The sequence below is a fragment of the Castanea sativa genome, chromosome 8, assembly GCF_040712315.1.
Source record: "Castanea sativa cultivar Marrone di Chiusa Pesio chromosome 8, ASM4071231v1".
NCBI classification, from domain to species: domain Eukaryota; kingdom Viridiplantae; phylum Streptophyta; class Magnoliopsida; order Fagales; family Fagaceae; genus Castanea; species Castanea sativa.
Genome location: NC_134020.1, coordinates 25,880,411 through 25,901,687, shown reverse-complemented (window position 1 = coordinate 25,901,687; position 21,277 = coordinate 25,880,411). Strand labels below are relative to the sequence as shown.

Here is a 21,277-nt window from a genome sequence, read left to right as displayed (position 1 = left end):
GAAAAAGAAATGAGGATAAAGAAAGGATGGTGATTGGTCAAGGAGAGTCAGGATTTTGGGGCTATAGGTGAGGCTATAGAAAAAATTTTGGTTGAGAGATTAAGATCTATAGGTATTGGATGATGTTTTGGCAATATTAATTACACTCAATATTGTATAAATTGAAAAGGTAGACTTGGGTATAGATCTATGCAAAGTTGTGTTTGGAAGGACTAGTCAGGGAAAACTTGACTAAAGAGTAAAGAGCAAGGAGAGAGAGTTGCCAAAAGCAACGAGAAGCGACGCATGTGATTATGGAAGTAGCGTTCATGACTTCATGTGACTAAAGATAAATAGTGTTAGTGTTATTTACTTCCTTTAATTAATATATATATATATATATATATATATATATATATATATATATATATAAATTGTCTGAAAACATGATTTCAGCTAAAATTGTGAAAACACAATTTCATAATTATAAATTGAAATCATACTTGAACACAATTGTTTTTAGAAACACAAACACAATTTCATCAGTTGTGTGTATGGTAATGCAATTTAGCCCGTGCACCAATAATTAGCATAAAAAAATCAACTCCTCATCTTTTCCCTAGATCACTCATTTGGCATTATACAACTTTAGATGAGACATATAGCGCAATATTAGTCCCCAATTGAAATTCAATTTGAAATGAAATTAGATTTTTTCTCTACTTTGACTTTAAATATATAACTAGTTACAAACTTTTTTCTCTACTTTGTAACTAGTTATAACTAGGTACAAACTAGTGCGATGTATGAAAAAGTTGTTAATAATGGATCTAAATAAATACTTACGAAATTTGATAATCAATCCATAAATAATGGAAAAATAAATGAAACCAACTACGTTTTAGCTTTTACTTAAATACAAAAGTTCAAATTTATTTTTTCTAAAGAAACATAAGTTCAAGAGTCCAAGTATAATTCAAAGATATTGTTTCCTAAATATCAAACCTAGCTATGTTTACTTATGATAAACTAAAAATATAGAACAAAAATCTTTGTAACTGGAAAATATAGATCATCATTGGTAGTGACACACTAATATGCTCATCATTGCTCTTTATTTTCTAGTTGCAAAGATTTTTGTTCTATATTTTTAGTTTATCATAAGTAAACATAGCCTGGTTTGATATTTAGGAAACAATATCTTTGAATTATACATGGGCTCTTGAACTTATGTTTCTTTAGAAAAAAAAAATAATAAAAAAATAATAAAAAAACCTTGAACTTTTGTATTGAAGTAAACGCTAAAACGTAGTTGGTTTCATTTTTTTTTTTCCCATTATTTACGGATCGATTATCAAATTTCGTAAGTATTTATTTAGATCTCATTATTAACAAATTTTTCATGCATCGCATGAGTTTGTAGCTAGTTATAACTAGTTACAAAGTAGAGAAAAAAGTTTGTAACTAGTTATATATTTAAAGTCAAAGTAGAGAAAAAATCTAATTTCATTTCAAATTGAATTTCAATTGGGGACTAATATTGCGCTATATGTCTCATCTAAAGTTGTTTAATGCCAAATGAGTTATCTAGGGTAAAAGATGTGGAGTTGATTTTTTTATGCTAATTATTGGTGCACGGGCTAAATTACATTACCATACACACAACTGATGAAATTGTGTTTGTATTTCTCAAAAATATTGTGTTCAAGTATGATTTCAATTTATAATTATGAGATTGTGTTTTCACAATTTTAGCTGAAGTCATGTTTTCGAACAATTTTTATATATATATATATATATATATATATATATATATTAATTAAAGGAAGTCAATAACACTAACACTATTTATCTTTAGTCACATGAAGTCATGAACACTACTTCCATAATCACATGCGTCGCTTCTTGTTGTTGTTGGCAACTCTCTCTCCTCACTCTTTACTCTTTAGTCAAGTTTTCCCTGACTAGTCCTTCCAAACACAACTTTGCACATATCTATACGCAAGTTTACTTTTTCAATCCATACAATATTGAGTGTAATTAATATTGCCAAAACATCATCCAATACCCATAGATCTTAATCTCTCAACCAAAAATTTTTCTATAGCCTCACCTATAACCCCAAAATCCTCACTCTCCTTGACCAATGACCATCCTTTCTTTATCCTCCATTTCTTTTTCTTAGAGTTCTGTTGCGGTCCCACTCAGACTTTGGTCTGGGCCACCAGCCATGGACTAGTAAGATCCAATAGTGGAGTCCTTGGCTAGAGACACAGCTAGACTTAAGAGTCCAAGAAAAGCCATCATGCTAAAGGCAAATGGAAAAGTTGTTAACATCATCCTGGCAAATAGAGTAATCAACAAAAATGCAGTAAAGGCCATCTTATTAAAAGCTTGAAGTAGTACGGCAAAAAGGGGTCCACATAGTGACAATATTTTTCTGTTTTGTAAGAGTTCTAGAGTTGGGGCCATGAATATTGAAGGGTTCCTCTAATTCTTAAGCCATGAGACCAAAACCTCCAAGTCCAGGAGATGGATTTTTCTCAGATTCAACTCTGGGTTCAAATCCACAACTTGCCAATTGAACATTTGTCTAAAGGAGAATGCAAAAGAAATTGGGTCTTTGCTGGGAATTGTTTAAGAGGTAGACTTCTCAGGCAATGGTCTAGTATATATGCATGACCAGATTCCTCTGGATCAAAGTGGAATATATTTGATGTAGAGAAACCATTAAAAAGTGGATTTTTTTTTCTTGATAGAAACCCTTCATCTTATCTCTTGATATAATTTAAGTATGAATGATTGGCTGAATTCTGCTTCAAATTAATGTGGAAGGCTGGTGTCACGACCCCAAACCTGTACTTCAGAATTTAGAGCATGATCGACATGTTAATATCAAGTTTACCTCGATACTAACACGAACCAACCTAACTGAAGGTGCTTATCAAGATTTTTTCTTGTATTCCTGCTTATTTTCTTGCATAAAAGCCATAATATACAAAAATGATGAAAACCTAGAAACTTCATTTCATTTGAACTTTACAAGATTACCACTTAGCTGAAACTTCAGGTATTCGTGTAAATATTACATAGCTAAACGTTTAGCAAAACACTTATTTACAAACCTAACCCCAAAGATAGACAACTGGGGTTCAAAAAAAACTAAGGTTTCGAATTACATCTGTGCTCAAAGGATCAAGTACATCTTGATTCCTTCTATACAACAAAAGAACTAAACTACTATACAACAAAAAACTATACATTCTAACAAACGAGAATTACAGAATCATTGCCACCTCTAATACTTTCGCTGCTTCCAAGGAAGAACCTGTGCACTGAAATATAATAGGGTAAGCTACGAAGCCCAGTAAGGGTTTAAGCTCCATGGGTCTTTAATAAGAATGCATGTAAATCAAATATTTTATGGATATGTCAGCTTTGATAAAATAGCCTTCATACTATTCATATTGTTCTTAAAATAAGTTATGAACTTTCAGATGAAAATACTTTATTTTCCTTTTATATAATAATAAAATGACATAAGAAGGAACTTAAACATAATTCAGTAATCTTATCTTTGAATAGACTATAAAATACTTGATCATAAACTTCCCATTAGACTTATAACACATTCAACATACCTTTCTTATTATCATACTTTTCTTATAATTTCTAAATAGTTTAATAGCTCATTTATAATACATATTAGTCAGTCCAATTATAAGTCTGTCATAACTTTGGGAGGCTTCCAACACATGGTGCTAGGTATCCAGCATTCCCCACAATGCTAGGTAATCCCAAAATCATATCATAATACATATCTTCAACCATGGGGGTCGGTTGGCATCCTCCACAAGTTAGTCATTCCCAACAAGGGCGGGTACAGTAGAGTCCTTACCACTTATAATGGCCAATCAAAATCTACATGAAAATGACAGTACTATAACCCCTACTAGCTGAGTTCAGATCATAACAATGGAATAACCGAAAACTATATCTTTTTGATAACTTTGCTTTTACATAAATGTTTCACAATAGTAGCATATCCACTTCATTCTTAAATATTATGTTTGTGATATAAGTAATAGCATCAATATGCTAAAATTATCATATATATATATAAGATTGCACAACTCATGAACATATATTTTATTTAAATCATACTTATATGTCATATCTCTAATTAAAAGGTTTTAATACATAATAGTTTTCTAAAAAAATTTATACTTATCAAACGCACATATCACATATCCCTTACCTGAAAACAGAAGACGCGAGAGATTTGTACAAGAGGAGCTCAAGTGTCCATGTTCTCGTCCTCGTCACCTAAATGAAAGACCAAAACTTGTTACTAACAAACTCTTCCTAAGTATATAAACTTATACCTCAATCAGAACCTAACTCTCAAACTTAAGAAAACCTTAATTCCTATCACATAAAGTTTCCCCAAAAACAAGGTACATTCATCAAACACATTACATACCAAAACACAGAGAAACCAAGGCATAAAAATTCATCTATGATCTAGACATACCAAAAGATAAGCATATTAAATTATAGCTCAAAAAATTCACCCTAACTTCAAAATTAAATCCACAAAGTTAGAGTTATCATTCACTGTTTACTGCTTATTTCAGCAGCATATGCCTCATTTGTAAAATACAAATGGGCTGTTCATACACATCCAAATATCATGAAATTTTACAGAGCTACTCCCTTGGATGTCTAGTATATACCATATCAATTTTAGATCAAGGTATAAAACCATGATTTATTAAAAATCCTACAAGACAACATGCTCAAATCTGTCCTGGTAGAAATTCATGCAACTTAGAAATTAAACCATTATTTTTATATTAATCCAAATGCTGTGAGACCACTTCCATTACAACTATATGTGTCTTAGAATTCATAAAAATTACTCCTAGAATCCTAATTCACAGAAAATGATTTAATACAAATTTTTCTTATTGTAAACATCAAATCTGTCATAGTGGCAGTTTCAACATATGTTCTTATAAAATCATCAACTAATAGCAATTGGCCTTCATTTCATTTGGGCATTTTTATACCTATAATATACATATCAAAATTCCTTAATAAGCATCCAATTGACCATAATATCATCAATCTTTCAAATTACTAAAACAGAATCGCAAGTTCAGCTTCTAAAATCAAATTAGAGAATAAAGAAGGAAAAATAAACAAAACAATTATACTATCAAAATACCCAAAATCAAATGAGGTTTTAATTACTGACCCACAAACTTTGAAGCTAAAACTTTAGTGTTACTCTTTCAGTTTCTTCTTTATAGAGAGATATATTGTTTCAATGAGAGAGAGATGCTGCCGTGTAAGAGCAAAGAGAGAAGAAAGAAACAAGAACAAAGAAAAAGGAATAGAGAAAGAAGAACTTTTTGGTGCAGCCAAGAGAAGTTAAGGGAGAAATTTTGTGGGGCAAGTGTCTTACCAAGGAAAGAAAAGGTTATTGCTCACCTTTTTAACTTTTAGCATTTATACTTTTCACCCTCCCATAGTTCTATATTCTAGAAAGGCCCAAAATACAATATAACTTTATATATAAGCCCTTACCTTTATAAAACTTCTTTCTATATCATTAAAAGAGCATATATGTTTTATAATATCATAATATCAAAGCTTTATGTACCTAGAGTAATTAAGATAATACTAAGTGTATAAACCCATAAATTAATTATACCATTAGGTTGGGATGTTACAGCTGGGCCATATGAAGGCAAGATGTAGGGGTGAAAACTCAAGGTGGGTGAAGTTCTTATCAAAAATTTGTGACAATGATGAAGATCCCCATAGCCATATCTCAAAAGTGGGCAACAGTCCCAACCAAATCCAGGTACCCACAAACTTTGACAATTTGGAATCTTTAGTCTTATCAAATCCAGTTGCATCTAGGAAAACTAGTAAACCTAACAAACATCCCACAAGCAAAATACCCAGTTTTTAGTTACAAGGGAACTAATCCCCTTAAACACCTTCTGCCCCAAACTCTTTGATTCCAATGGAACTGGACCCCACCTGAAAACCAAGAATCTCAACCAAACCAACAAAACATCTCTAACCCAACTCCCAAAAAACCACCAACCAAAAGCCAATTCCAAAGTCCCAGAACAATCATCTGCCATGTGCACTACCTCTCAAATCAAAAGGAAACCCAAACAAATCTCATCTCTCACACACCTAACCAATTAAACATCTCAATCCCACAGAACTACTTCAAACCTCGGACATGAATCCTGTGAACATAGGAATAAAGAGGAAAGGGAACAGTGAAAAAGGCCTGATAATAAGCATAGCCGTTAATCTCACGAAACAAGCAAATGGATGAAATGACTATTAGGGGTAGAACTACGAAAAGAAGTGAACGTTGGGATTGAGAAGTCTTGGCAAGAGGAAATCAAAACTCACCAACACAAAGCTTGGAAGTGTCGATGACTCCTTGGAATCCAAAATGGCTGCACCCCAGCCATGATTACTGTCTTAAGCTGGAATTGTCGAGGCATGGCTCGGGCCTCGGCAAAGACAACTCTTCAAAGCTATTAAGTGTGCAACAAAACTAAGGAGACCAAGAAGGAATTTTGCAGGTGTGGAATACAAAGTGGCTGATCCCACCCCAGAAAATATCATGAAAGAAGCAAACATTTGTCTTGAACTTCAAGAATTGTTAAAAGGAGATCTCCTTTTAACCTTGTATCTAGAGACCATCAAGGTTGTCGTTTACATGATAAACGCAACAATTTAAAGAACAATATTTGCAACAATACCCAGATTAATAAACCAATATAGAACATGAAATGGAAATGGGCAACAAACTATGGATCTTAAGTACACATCATTCAACTAAAAAAACCTAGATAAAAAATCAAACAAAACACTCAGAATTGTTCAATTGTTCAAAGTTTATTCGTTTCTAAGCCCCATAAACAAATAAAAATAGTCAAAAAGAATATTCCTAAAAACCCTTTTTCTTTTTGGGTCAGATTCGAATCATCTAAAGCTAAAAACACCCCAAATTAGAACCAACAAAAAGTACAGATCTAAGCCAAAAAATAAAAAACCTCAGTGCGGTGACTTACCGTCGGCGGCAGCGAAGACCTCATCTTTGAGGCGGACCTTCTCGATGTCCTGGACATCCGGGTGCCTCAGGAGGAAGAGCTTGTGAGCGAGCACAAGGTGCTGTTGCTGAGTTCTCTCCTTGCTATCCATGGTGGCTGTCGACTCGGTGACTGACTCATTGAGTCTTGAACGAGTTCAATGGGGATTTTGATTTATTGGATTGCATAGGTGAGGGTTTGGGAGTCAAAGGGAGAGAGTGTGAGAGAAGGTGAGAGACCAGGTTAGAGAGAGAGAAATCTGAGGGTCTGAGGGTTTTTTTTTTTTTATCAGAGGGTTTTAAGCGGCGTTTTACAAAAACGCAGCTTAAAGTGTACCTATGGCTGCGTTTTCTAAACGCGGCTATAACTTTTTTTTAAAAAAGGGAAGCCCAAAGTGGGCTAGACCTATAGCCGCGTTTGAAAAACGCGGCCATAGGCCCGACCAGATAAAATGCAACTGCAAACACTACAAACGCAACTACAGAATTGTCCGACTATAGGTTCATAATTTTAGCCACATTTATAACAAATGGGGCTATAGGGTATCTATAGCCGTGTTTTTGCAAACGTGGCTAAAAAAAGGGGCTATAGACCCGCTTTTTTTATAGTGATTCAACCTTCCTTTTGTCAACAGCAAGGTCTGTAGCAAAAATCTCTTCATCTCTGAATGTGTTCCTCATGTTGTATGCATAATTCTCTAGTGCATTCTTTGCCTCAGCCTTCATTTTAAGTTCCTCGTCCTCAGCCTCGTACTTCCTAGCCTTGTGCACCAATTTCTCAATTTCTTCCTTGGATAGCCTACCCTTATCAGTGATTCTAATGTCCAATTTCTGTGCACTGGTTTTTTCCTTGGCATAAACATTCAGGATACCATCGACATCAACATCAAAACAAAGATTGATTTGTGGAACTCCACTAGGAGATGGAGGAATACCAGAAAGCTTAAACATGCCCAGAAAATTATTGTCACATGTACTAGCAAACTCACCCTCATATACCCGAATAAGCGCATCAGACTGGTTATCATCTTGAAGGGAATGGTGGTATTTCTTGGAATTAACACGTGCATCACATCTCCAACAGTTTTCAAACCAAGGGATAGAGGAGTAACATCCAAGTGCAAGATGTCCTGCACTTTCGTATTAACCGCACCCTTGAAAATTGCAGCATGAACAGCGGCACCATAAGCAACAGCCTCATCAGGGTTAATTCTTTTGTAGAGCTATTTTCCATTAAAGAAATCTTGCAACAATTTCTGAACCTTGGGGATCCTAGAAGATCCTCCAACCAGAACCACGTCATGGACACTTCTCTTGTCTATTTTAACTTCCCTCAAACACTTCTCAACCGGTTCCATACACTTCCTGAATAAATCCATGTTAAGCACCTCAAACTTGTCTCGCATAATGGTTAAGTAGAAGTCCATCCCCTCATATAAAGAATCAATCTCAATTGTAGTTTGAGTATTAGATGAGAGAATCCTCTTAGTCCTTGCACAAGCATTGCACAACTTCCTAAGAGCATTAGCGCCAGTAATATCCTTCTTATGCTTTCCCTTGAACTCTTTAATGAAATGATTCACCATTCTACTGTCAAAATCTTCACCTCCCAAATGATTATCACCAGCTGTAGCTTTCACATGAATGATACCGTCTATAATGGTGAGAATGGAGACATCCAATGTCGCACCACAAATATATAAAAAGAGTACATTCTTTTCACCAATTCGGCTTTCCTTGTCTAGCCCATAATATGCAATAGCAGCAGCAGTTGGCTCATTGATAATTAGCATCACATTTAGACCCGCAATGAGACTAGCATCCATTGTGGCTTGACGCTGCGAGTGATTGAAATGAGCTGGGACAGAAATAACATCATTCTTGATCTTTGAACCAAAGTAAGCCTCAGCAATCTCTTTCATCTTTATGAGAACCATTGCAGAGATTTCTTCAGCCAAAAAATACTTTTCCTCATACTTGTATGTGACCACAATAATGGGCCTCCCATGATCAGGGTCAGAAATCACTTTGAATGGCCACAATTTCAGGTCATGTTGCACGGAGGCATCACTGAATCGCTTTCCAATCAAACGCTTAGACCCTTCAATTCATACCACCAACATGAACATTAACATAGAATGAGATTATTATATTAAACATTCCTATCTTCACAATATACAGACTTCATGAAACCATTAGGAAGACAAAACTGACAAACTTTTTCATACCACCCTAAGGTTTTGCCTAAAGCCAAATAAAGATTAATATCACCCTGATTACACTTTACCCATGAACTATCAAAAAATATAGTCAATCCCCCAATTTCAAAAATACGATACACTTAGAGGACGTTTGGATTGCGTGCGCGTCCACGTCTAAGTTTTTTTTTTTTCACACGCATCTGTCACTGTTCATTGGCCATGAACAGTAATTTTAGGCCAATGAACAGTAATTTTAGGCATGAACAGTATTTTTTATGCATTTAAAAATTATTTTGCTACAGTGTTTTCAGTTTTCAGCAATAAGTTCTATCCAAACAGACCCTTAACCTCCTATCATCTATTTTGTTATTAATTTTAACGAAATTTAGCATTGAAAGACCAATTTACCCTCAATTGTTTATTTTATAAATACGAGTAAATTAGTCTTTTAATACTAAATTCAGTCAAACTTTAACACTAAAACTAACGGTAGGAGATCATTGAAATAGAGTTATAACTCTGACGGGTCAATCATGTGTTCTAATAGTTCAAAGGGGTTAAATGTGATTGGGTGATAGTTTAAGATGACAAAGCGTAATTTACCCTTTCATTTTTTTTTTTAAATAGTCTTTTCTTGACAATTTTTTTATATAAGTAATGTTAGAGGTACTACAAATTTTTACTACATATATAAATTTTATAAAATGATATATCATAAATTACAAAAAAGAAATTCTAACATTATTAGTTTATCATGTTGTTAAAATCCCCGATCAATTTTATTCTTCACATCATTTTGTAAATTTGTAATAAAATTTATTATAATTTTAGTATTTTCCTTTTAAGACGGAATAGGAAAACCTTACTTGCATATACACACAACACACAAACAAATGAAACTCTAGAATCTACTCTCATTCCATATCATATAGCCTGTCAGAGAAGTCAGAACTCACCAAAGACAGGGTTGGTGGGATTCATGGCAACCTGTTCCTTGGCTGCATGACCAATCACACAATGAGTTTCAGTGAAAGCCACATAAGTTGGTGTCGTTCGGTTCCCCAGTTCATTGGCAATGATCTCCACCTAATTATTTTGCCAAACTCCCACACAAGAGTAGCATGTTCCCAATTCAATCTTAATCGCCGGACCCTCACCTTTCCAAGCCATAGCTAAACCAAATAAAGGAAAACAACAAGGAAATCTCTTGGAGTTTTATAGAGAAAGATGACTATGTTCATTTGTACTGGGAAGTAGAAACTGATAAGTACTAGCTGCCTAACTTATTATAGTTAAACAAGAATTTCATTTGTACTACGTTCCGACAGTGATTTTTTTTTTTTTTTTTAGCTGCTACTAAAATATTTATAGCACCAAGGGTGAGACCTGCAGGGACGTGCAGGCAAACTAGCTTGCAAGTGTTATTTAGTAATTACCACCGACCCTAGGAAAAATAAATGCAAAGTCTTCAATATCTTACATCTGTATGATAATTCCGGCCTGATTGTTTGTTTGATTATATGAGTTGTAATTTTTCTTCAGGGGAAGCATCTACTGGAAGTTCTTTTCCTACTTATTCCAAGTATTCAGAAAAAGTCAATCATTGTCTTTTTCTTGCACAATAATGTCAATTGCCTCTTGAAGTATAGTACATTCGTTTTTATTATTCTCGCATAATTCCTTTCTACATGTCTGACAATTTTTTTTTTCTTTTGGTAGGACAAAATAAAATTAAAGCATAAGAGAGGTGGATAGTCGCAACACAGAGAGAAATGGGTTTCAACGCACTTAGCAGTGGAGATTATCATAACTATTTCAATGATTGGACAATGATTGCCTTACATTCTTAACTTCCACACTCCATACACTGACTTACAAAATATAGATACTATATATACACATTTTTCAAGATGATGTTCAGTGCGTATAGAGAGTGTGGACATTGGAAATGTGGGACAATAATAATAAGGATAAGTTTTTTTTTTTTAAGCTATCCTTTTTTTTTCTTTGTATGCTGTATGTCAGTATATATACCCATGTCTTGTATACTGATATAAAAAGACTCAATATAAAGATTTTTAATACTTAAAAAAAAAATATATATATATATATATATATATATATAGATTTTCATTTTCAATAATTCTGATTCTTTTCTCTTTTATTTTCACCACAAAATTACATAAATTAAATATTTATAATTGAAAAAAAAAATGGTTGGTTCTAGTTCGTATATCCAAAGCAATAGAATTCTCTCCTAAGGTAAATATTTGAGGAACTCATGGTTGTTAATGGTTGGTTCTTAGTAATTGTTATAGATTGGAGATTTTGAAATGCTCAAGAGATGCTAAAGAAGAATTCCTTAATTATGAGAAGGAATTTAACATGAGCCTTAGTCAATATTATCATCGGTACATGTTGGCAATGAATGGGTAACAAATACCATCTAGCTCCTTTATCTTATCCTCTAACTCATCTGTCTCAGCAAGCTGGTTCCTATGAAGCCAATCGATGGTCTGCTCAATTGCATCTTTAGTTTTTGCCAAAGCATCCTTCGCACCTTTGATTTTGTACCTCATGTAGTAAGCATAATTTTTCAATGCAGCCTTTGCCTCAACCTCTTTCTTTTGTTCAATATCTTGTGCCATGTAGTTCTTAGGGTCCAAAGCCTTCTTGTCAATCTCTTTTACTTTGTGCTCTATATTTTCAGGTTTTTCTTCATCCATGTCACCTGTAACTTGACAAATATTGGCAATGGCCGGGTTGCAGATGCTCTCCAACTCCTTCATTTTGTCCTTAAAAGAACAAAGATAATGTATGAGGTAAATCTTATGCTCCCACACACTCAACGTTGGGAGTAGCTTTCATATATATAATCAGATTAGTTACATAGGATAAGAATACATTTGAAATACAAATTGCAGATGAGATAGACATTTAGATGAGATATGAAACTGTGCTGGCTTATCTTGAGCTGTTCTTATCTCTTGCAGTATTTGAATTTGAATTAATCTGATCTGCTGTAGTGTTTGAATCCTTATCAAATTGTTGTGCTTCAATATCCCCCCGCAAGCTCAACGGGGAAGGACACACGTGGAGCTTGGAAACAAGCCAGTGGAAACGGGACGAAACAAGCGGTTTGGTGAAAACATCCACTAATTGATCCTTACCAGAAATGAACCGGACATCCAAGGCCTTAGTAGCAACCTTATCTTGAACAAAATGGAAATCAATTTCCACATGCTTGGTTCTTGCATGAAAGATTGGATTAGCAGCGAGATACGTTGCACCAATATTGTCACACCACAGCCGAGGAGGATGGGATTGATGGAGACCAAGATCACGCAACAGAAACAGCAGCCAGAGCAATTCAACAGTGGTATTAGCAATAGCCTTGTATTTAGCCTCTTTGCTCGAGCGAGCCACAGTAGGCTGCTTCTTAGAGCTCCAAGAAATCAAGTTGTCACCAAGATAAACACAAAAGCCACTAGTGGACCGCCTATCATCTGGACAAATTGCCCAATCGGCATCAGAAAAGGCACCAAGGTGAGTGGATGAAGAGCGTTTTAGTAAGAGACCATGAGAGATAGTATGCTTAAGATATCTCAAAATTCTCTTTACTGCTTGCCAGTGAATGGTAGTCGGTCTGTGCATAAATTGACATACACGATTAACTGCAAATGACAAATCGGGTCGAGTGATTGAAAGATATTGTAGAGAGCCAATAGTAAAGCGAAACAGAGTAAGATCAGGAAAGATAGCACCATCGAACGCAGAAAGTGGCTTAGCATTTGACATCAGAGAGGAAATTGGCTTGGCATGCAACATATTTGTGCGGTTAAGAAGATCAATGATATAACGGCGTTGAGATAACAAAACACCATCGGGATGCTTAAGAACTTCAATGCCGAGAAAAAAATTTAACTCACCAAGATCTTTAACAGCAAAATCTCGCCGAAGTAGATTGAGAAGATCATCAACTGCCAAAGGATTTGAGCTGGTGATAATGATATCATCCACGTATATGAGCACGTACATAGTGAGGGTATTGGAGAGGAAAGTGAAGAGAGATGAGTCAGCTCTAGAGGCAGTAAAGCCAAGCTCCAACAATTTGCCACTCAAGCGCGAAAACCATGCACGAGGCGCTTGTTTGAGACCATAGATGGCCTTGTTCAATTTGCATATGTGGTTAGGCAGGGATGGATGATGAAAACCCGGAGGTTGGAGCATGTATACATCTTCAGATAAGTTGCCATGAAGAAAGGCATTTTGTATGTCAATTTGGTGCATAGACCAACCAGCTGAGATAGCAAGTGAGAGAACAACCCGAATAGTTGTGGGTTTGACAACGGGACTAAAAGTTTCACTAAAATCAATTCCGGCTTGTTGGTGAAATCCTTTGGCTACAAGGCGAGCTTTATAACGCTCAATTGTGCCATCAGCTTTCCTTTTGATTCGGAAAACCCATTTACAACCCACTATATTACGAGCTCTTGAAGGAGGAACAAGACTCCAAGTGTTATTTTTTAACAAGGCATTAAACTCAGCTTCCATAGCAGTGCGCCACTCAGGAAATTTTGCTGTTGTAGAGTAACAAGTGGGCTCAGATGGAGACATCAAAGACATCAGAGCTCGAGGAACCGGGTACTGGATACTGGATACTCCCATCATGAAATTGTTTCGGTTTGGTGATCAAATTCTGTGACCGAGTTACCATTGGATGAGTACGAAGTGGAGCTGAAACTGAGGACTGAACTGATGAAGGTGCAGTGTGATTTGATGAGCTGTTGGTTGGAGAAGCATCACTGATTCGGGCACGATCAGAACATGACGGACTGGTATTGTTGGTTTGAGAGTAGAGATGTGAAGTAGAAGATGTAGTAGTAACCTGCAAAGATGTTAGTGGGACAGTAATAGAAAGTGGAACAATATTAGAAGTGTTAGTCTGTAAAGAAGTAGGTCAAAGTGTTTTATAGGCAAAGGGAAAAGTAAATTCATCAAAGAGCACATCACGTGATATATAAATGCGACCAGTGGGTATATGTAGACATTTATAACCTTTATGATGTGAACTATAGCCAAGAAAAATGCATTGAAGAGAGCAAAATTGAAGCTTGTTATTGTTGTAGGGACGAAGATGAGGGTAACATGCACATACCCAAAAACCTTTAAAAATTTGTAGTCGAGGTTCTTGATGAAACAATTTGTGAAAAGGTGATTGATGGTTCGATTAGGAGTGGGCATGCGATTAATGAGATAACAGCCGTAAGACAAGCATCATCCCAAAAGGAGGTAGGAAGAGAACTATGTGCAAGTAAAGCAAGGGCAGTTTCAATAATATGACGATGTTTTCTTTCAACACAACCATTTTGTTGATGAGTATGTGGGCATGAAACACGGTGAGTGATGCCAATTTGTTTAAACAAAGTGTTTAAAGATCTAAATTCACCTCCCCAATCAATTTGAACACTAAGAATTTTAGCATTAAAGCGACGTTCAACTTGACTTTGAAATTGCTTAAAAACAAGAAAGACATCAGATTTTGCTTGAATGGGATACAACCAAGTGAATCGACTATAGGCATCAACAAAAGAGACATAATATTTATTGCCTGAAAAGGAAACAGTTAGGGATGGACCCCATACATCTGAAAATAGCAATTCTAAAGGCCTAGATGCAACAAAGGTAGAAGAATTAAAAGGTAACTGATGACTTTTGGCTTGAGAGCATGCTGGACACATTGCCAAAGTATTATTTGTAGAAACTGGAAGTTGAAACTTGGATAACACTTGACGAACAATACGAAAGTTGGGATGTCCTAAACAAAGATGTCAATTTGCAGCAGAAGTTCTTTCTCCAAGCAGAGCATGTGGTGGAGTGGTTGGAGATGAACGTGAAAAGAGAGGATATAGCCCTTGCCTAAGAGGTCCGCGGTGGAGGATTCTCCCGGTTGTGAGATCCTTAATAAAAAAGAAGTTAGCATAGAACTCAAAAAATACATAATTGTCTCTAGCAAATTGACTAACAGAGAGAAGATTTTTGCAAGCATTGGGAACATATAACACATGTTTTAAAGAAAATGAGTGATTAGGTGTAGAGAGAGATGCATTTCCAATATGTGAAATAGGCAAACCTTAACCATTGTCGATCGTGATCTGATCAGTGCCAGAATTTGCTTCAGAGCTCACATTGAGATTAGAGAAGTCTGGGGTAAGATGGTGTGAAGCACCAGTATCAGGATACCAATTGTCATCCTGAATGGCAGATGGTGAGGAGTAAAAAGCTTGAGCAGTTGCAGGTGGATCAGCTTGATAAGAATGATCAAATCTGTGGTAGCAACTTACAGCAGCATGACCAGGTTTGTTGCAAACTTGGCAAACAACACGTGGAGTCCCAGAGGAAAAGGGATTGCTAGATGACTTGGAGGAACCACGACCACGTCCTCTTGTGCCTCGACCATTTTGATTTGAAGAGGATCCACGTCCATAGGAACCACGACCACCTCGACCACGATTTGTGTTATTTCGAGTTGCCATATTGGCAGTTGAGAATGCTAACTCCGCAGCTGATTACTGCTGTTCCAAGCGCTGCTCATGAGCAAGGAGATGCCCATATAATTCATCAAGAGAAAGAGGGTCCACCCAAGTGGTGACAGAAGTGACAAATGGGTCGTATTCAATTCCTAAGCCAGCAAGAATATAGGAGCTCATTTCAGTATCTGATAGAGCTTGTCCAACTGCAGCGAGTGTGTCTCCAAGACTACGCATTCTTTGAAAATAATCAGTCACATTTGAGTTACCTTTCTTTGAGGTAGCTAATTGGTATTGGATTTGCATCACACGAGCCCGAAATTGGGAGATAAACATACGTTCAAGAGCCACCCATAGAGTGCGAGAAGTATTGCAGCCAAGAACCTGAGATAAAATGGACTCTGAGAGGGATGCAATCAATGTGCTGAGAATAAGTTGATCTTGTTGTTGCCAAGCAACATATTCAGGATTTGGAATAAGAATAGGCTGATTTGATCCGGTGACAGGATTAGAAATAGTAGAAGAAGGTGCTGTTTTGGATCCATCAATATAGCCAAATAAGTTTTGAGCATTGAGATGAGTAACAACTTGATATTTCCAAAGAAGATAGTTGTCTTTGGTGAGGGTAAGTCGAATTGGATGATTTGATAGTGTTTGAACAGGGAGAGAGAGAGTGGTGACAGTGGAGGAGTTAGTTTGATTTGTGGAGGAGTTGGAATTAGAGGAACTCATGACGTTAGTCGTAAATGCTCTGATACCATAAAAGAACAAAGATAATGTATGAGGTAAATCTTATGCTCCCACACACTCAACGTTGGGAGTAGCTTTCATATATATAATCAGATTAGTTACATAGGATAAGAATACATTTGAAATACAAATTGCAGATGAGATAGACATTTAGATGAGATATGAAACTGTGCTGGCTTATCTTGAGCTGTTCTTATCTCTTGCAGTATTTGAATTTGAATTAATCTGATCTGCTGTAGTGTTTGAATCCTTATCAGATTGTTGTGCTTCAATAGTCCTCAAATTCATCAACCTCTGTAAGTTGGTTCCATTCGATCCAATGGATAATTTGCTCAATCGCTTCTTCAATCTTCTTTCTGTTGGCAGCAGGGACTTTAGTAGCAATCTTTTCATCTCTGAATGAGTTCCTCATGATGTATGCATATTTCTCTACCGCATTTTTTGTCTCAACCTTCATGATGCATTCCTCATCCTCAGCCTTGTACTCCATAGCCACCTTCACCAATTCCTCGATCTCTTCCTTGGAGAGCCTACCCTTGTTGTTAGTGATTGTAATGACATTCTTCTGTCCTGCAGTCTGGTCCTTGGCAGAGACGTTCAAGATCCCATCAGCACAGATGTCGAAGCAAACAGTGATTTGTGGAACTCCTTTCGGAGCAAGAGGAATACCACATAGATTAAACTCATCCAGTAAATTATTGTCGCGGGTTCTGGTATGTTCCCCTTCATACACTTTGATGGACACAATATGTTGGTTATGAAAGCTGGTTGACAAAATCTCCTCCTTGGTGGGAATAGTAGTATTTCTTGGAATCAACACATTCATGACACCTCCAATGGTCTCCAACCCGAGGGATAGAGGAGTTACATCCAAGCACGTGATGTCTTGTACCTTCTCATTACCTTCACACATAAGAATTGCAGCCTGAACAGCAGCACCATAAGCAACAGCCTCATCAGGGCTAATCCTTTTACAAAGCTCCTTCCCATCAAAGAAGTCTTGCAACAACTTTTGAAACTTGGGAATCCTAGTAGACTTTCCAACCAGAAACACATCATCAACGTTGCTCCTATCCATCTTAGCATCCCTCAAACAGTTCTCAACAGGCTCTATACACTTCAAGAACAAATCCATGTTAAGCTCTTCAAACTTGGCTCTTGTGATGGTTGAGTAGAAGTCAATACCCTCGTACAAAGAATCAATCTCTATTGTAGTTCGAGTATTAGATGAGAGAATCCTCTTAGCCTTTTCACCAGCAATCCACAATTTCCTAAGAGGCTTACCTCCAGTAATATCCTTTTTGTGCTTTCACTTGAACTCTTCAATGAAATAGCAAACCATTCTAGTGTTAAAATCTTCACCTCCTAGGGGCTATCACCAGGTAGGGGTGATTAAGAGGATTTTTTGACCCAACTCACTGCGATGGGTCAAAAAAAAATCAACCCAACCCAACGCATCATATAAGTCCAACCCAACTCACATGGGTCAAGTTGGGTCGTGTTGAATTCATGGGTTGGACAAATTTTTTATTATTACTAGCCTTATCACACGCGTGAAATCTATGATTTTTTATTTTATATATATAATTTTTATTTTGAGAATCTAATTTATAAGTGGATAAATAAATTTGAAAATCAACAGATGAGTGACCCTATTTTTTAGACAATGTTTTAGTGGAAGTTAGGGTTATATTTTTATCAGATTGTCCTTTAATTTTGTCTCTACTTAAACACAAGGATGTAGAGGTATTTTAGAACAAAAAAAATCCGGTCCAAACAGGAAAAACCCCTTAAATAGTAACTAGCATCATCACACGTGTTTCGCGCGTGCGAGGAGGCTTTCTTTCTTTTTTACTGGTCGTAGCAAAAAAAAAAATGTTTTTTTATTTTATATATATAATTTTTATATTAAGAATCTAATTTATAAGTGTATATATCTATTTAGTAGTTTAGTTTTTTTTTTATGACTATTAGTAGTTTTTTTATATTTTGTTTTGTTTTTTGATAAATATAAGATTTTTTTTAAAAGAAAAAAAACAGTGTGGGTTATTTAACTTATTTTTCTATTAAAAAAAACAATAAACATATAGTTATTTTGAAGAAATGGGTTAGTAGAAAAGTGTTCCTATTTTGTAGGCAATGTTTTAGTACAAATTAGACATGTATTTTTACCAAACTATCCTTTAGTTTGGTCTCTGCTTAAACCTAAGGCTGTAAGAGTATTTTGGAGCAAAAAAATTCAGTCCTAACAAGAGCAGTCGCTTAAATAGTAGTATAGATTATTATTAAATTGAGTAGAAAAAAATATAAATATAAATATATTTAAAAAACCCAAAGATTAGTATCAATGTAACTACTTAAAGGCAAATAACACTAAATACTAAGCAACACTAAAGACTAAACAACAATAGTAATTTACTAGGATTTGTGTGAACTAATTGACTTTTATATAGGATAGGAAAAACTAATTATTTAAAAATTTTATTAATTATATAATATTATATATATATATATATATATATATATATATATATATTGGTGGGTCGGGTTGGGTTTGGCGGGTTTAGAATTTTATGACCCAAACCCAACCCGACCCGCTATCAAAAAATTGTTTGTAACCCAACTCAACCCATCAAGCCCTAAAAACCAACCCAACCGAGCGGGTTAGGTTGGGTCAGGTCGGGTCGGTTTTGGCGAGTTGGGGGTTGGCTACACACCTAACACCAGATGTAGCTTTCACTTCTATGATTCCCTCTTCAATGGTGAGAAGCAAGACATCCATCGTTCCACCACCAAGATCAAAGATAAGAACATACCTCTCACCAGTTCTGTTCTCCCTGTCTGGCCCATATGCAATAGCAGCAGCAGTTGGCTCATTGATAAGCCGCTTCACATTTAGGCCTGCAATGAGTATGAGAAAAACAAAGTGCTAGGGCAGAGAGAAGATGAGCTAGAGAGGAAATATTGATGAATTTCTGTAATTGTATTAATGAAATCAAAACTAACTGTACAATATGTATTTATATTAGAACTAACAACAGGAAGCTAATGTAACTAACTCTAACTAATTCCACATTACACGGATCCTAATCTAATTCCCAAATCAACTAATCCTAGTATTACACGTGTCCCTATATACATCTTCTATTTAACTTAAACTGAACTACAAGTCGCATACCAGAACTTCTTTTTACTCAGGTCAGTCGTTTAGCAAGCTGCTCTTCTATCACTCTGTTTCATTGCTCTGCCTCTCTGCCTGAACTATCTCTTCAATTATTTATTCACTATAATCCTTGCATCTGTCTTGTTCTTCTTGCTCTTATCTGTGCACTTATCCAAATCTTGACAATGAGACCAGCATCCCTTGTGGCCTGACGTTGAGAGTGATTGAAACGAGCAGGTACAGAGATAACAACATTCTTGATCTTCGAACCACTGTAAGTTTCAGCAATCTGCTTCATCTTCATGAGAACCATTGCAGAGATTTCTTCAGCCAAAAATTGTTTTTCCTCGTACTTTTACCTGACTACAATAAAGGGTCTCCCATGATTAGGGTCAGGAATCACCTTGAATGGCCAAATTTTCATGCCACATTGCACAGAGATATCATCGAATTGCCTTCCAATCAAACGTTTAGAGTCTTCACATCACCAACATGAACATTAATACATAAACAAAGCATTATAATCATTCTTAGTTCATAATAAATACATTTCTTAGTTCATAATAAATACATTTTGTCACGTTAATTTGTTTTAAAAGTAAAACCATTAGAAAGAAAAAACAAGTCCAGTTATTACTCATTTCAACAAGACCTTTTTTTTTCATTACCACAAAAGAAAACAAATTAAATAACCTGCCAAATACATGAAAGAAGTAACCAAATGAAACTCTAAAATCTAAACTCTAAACTCTGATTACCAGAAATAGTATTGGTGGGATTCAAGGCAACCTGGTCCTTGGCCGCTTGACTAATCAAACGGTGAGTTTCAGTGAAAGCTACATAAGATGGTGTAGTTCGGTTATCCAGTTCATTGGGTATGATCTCCACCCGATTATGTTGCCAAACTGCCACACATGAGTAGCTAGTTCCCAAATCAATTCCAATCGCTGGACCCTCTTCTTTCCCAGTCATGGCTAACAAAATTAACTTAGAAGGATACTGAAAAACAATGAAAACAATCTCTTGGGATTTTTAAGAGAAAGATAAAGACTTTGCACCATGTTTTCTTGACCTGCAAGTTTCCTTTAATTAATCATCCCCACAAAAGAAAATTTATTAGTAAAAATAAGCAGCTTGCGAGTCTTCGGGATCTTAAATCTCTAGCTGTCAGTCCGGCCAGTTTTTTTTTTTTTTCTTTTTTTTGAGATAAATGATAAAAAATTAAATATTGATGAAAAAATATAGGATACAGGCTAGAAAAGAGGAAGAATAGATGTCATGTTGATTGTTGAGACAAGATCTTTCACACAGCAAAGCCACCTATCATTTTTTCTTTTGCAAAAAAAAATGTCAATTGTGCATAAAGTATTCTTTTATATTACAACTAATCTCAAGTGATCATATGTCAAGCAATTATCTTTCATTGTACATTAGAATACAATAGAATCCACTATATATATATAATCGAGATTAGACATAAAAGTCAATGATAATTTAAATTTAAATTAAATATTGATTGTTTTAA

The 21,277-nt window shown here is 35.6% G+C and overlaps 1 non-coding gene and 2 pseudogenes across 1 annotated transcript; all 3 read right to left on the bottom strand.

The window, feature by feature from the left end:
• Positions 1-7,711: 7,711 nt before the first annotated feature.
• Positions 7,712-10,479, bottom strand: LOC142606084 (heat shock cognate 70 kDa protein-like; annotated as a pseudogene).
• A 1,235-nt stretch (positions 10,480-11,714) lies between these two features.
• Positions 11,715-20,724, bottom strand: LOC142606083 (heat shock cognate 70 kDa protein 2-like; annotated as a pseudogene).
• LOC142608499 (small nucleolar RNA Z247) lies at positions 15,899-16,037 on the bottom strand. Its single transcript, XR_012839528.1, has one exon. It is a non-coding gene; the product is annotated as a small nucleolar RNA Z247 (small nucleolar RNA).
• Positions 20,725-21,277: the final 553 nt, after the last annotated feature.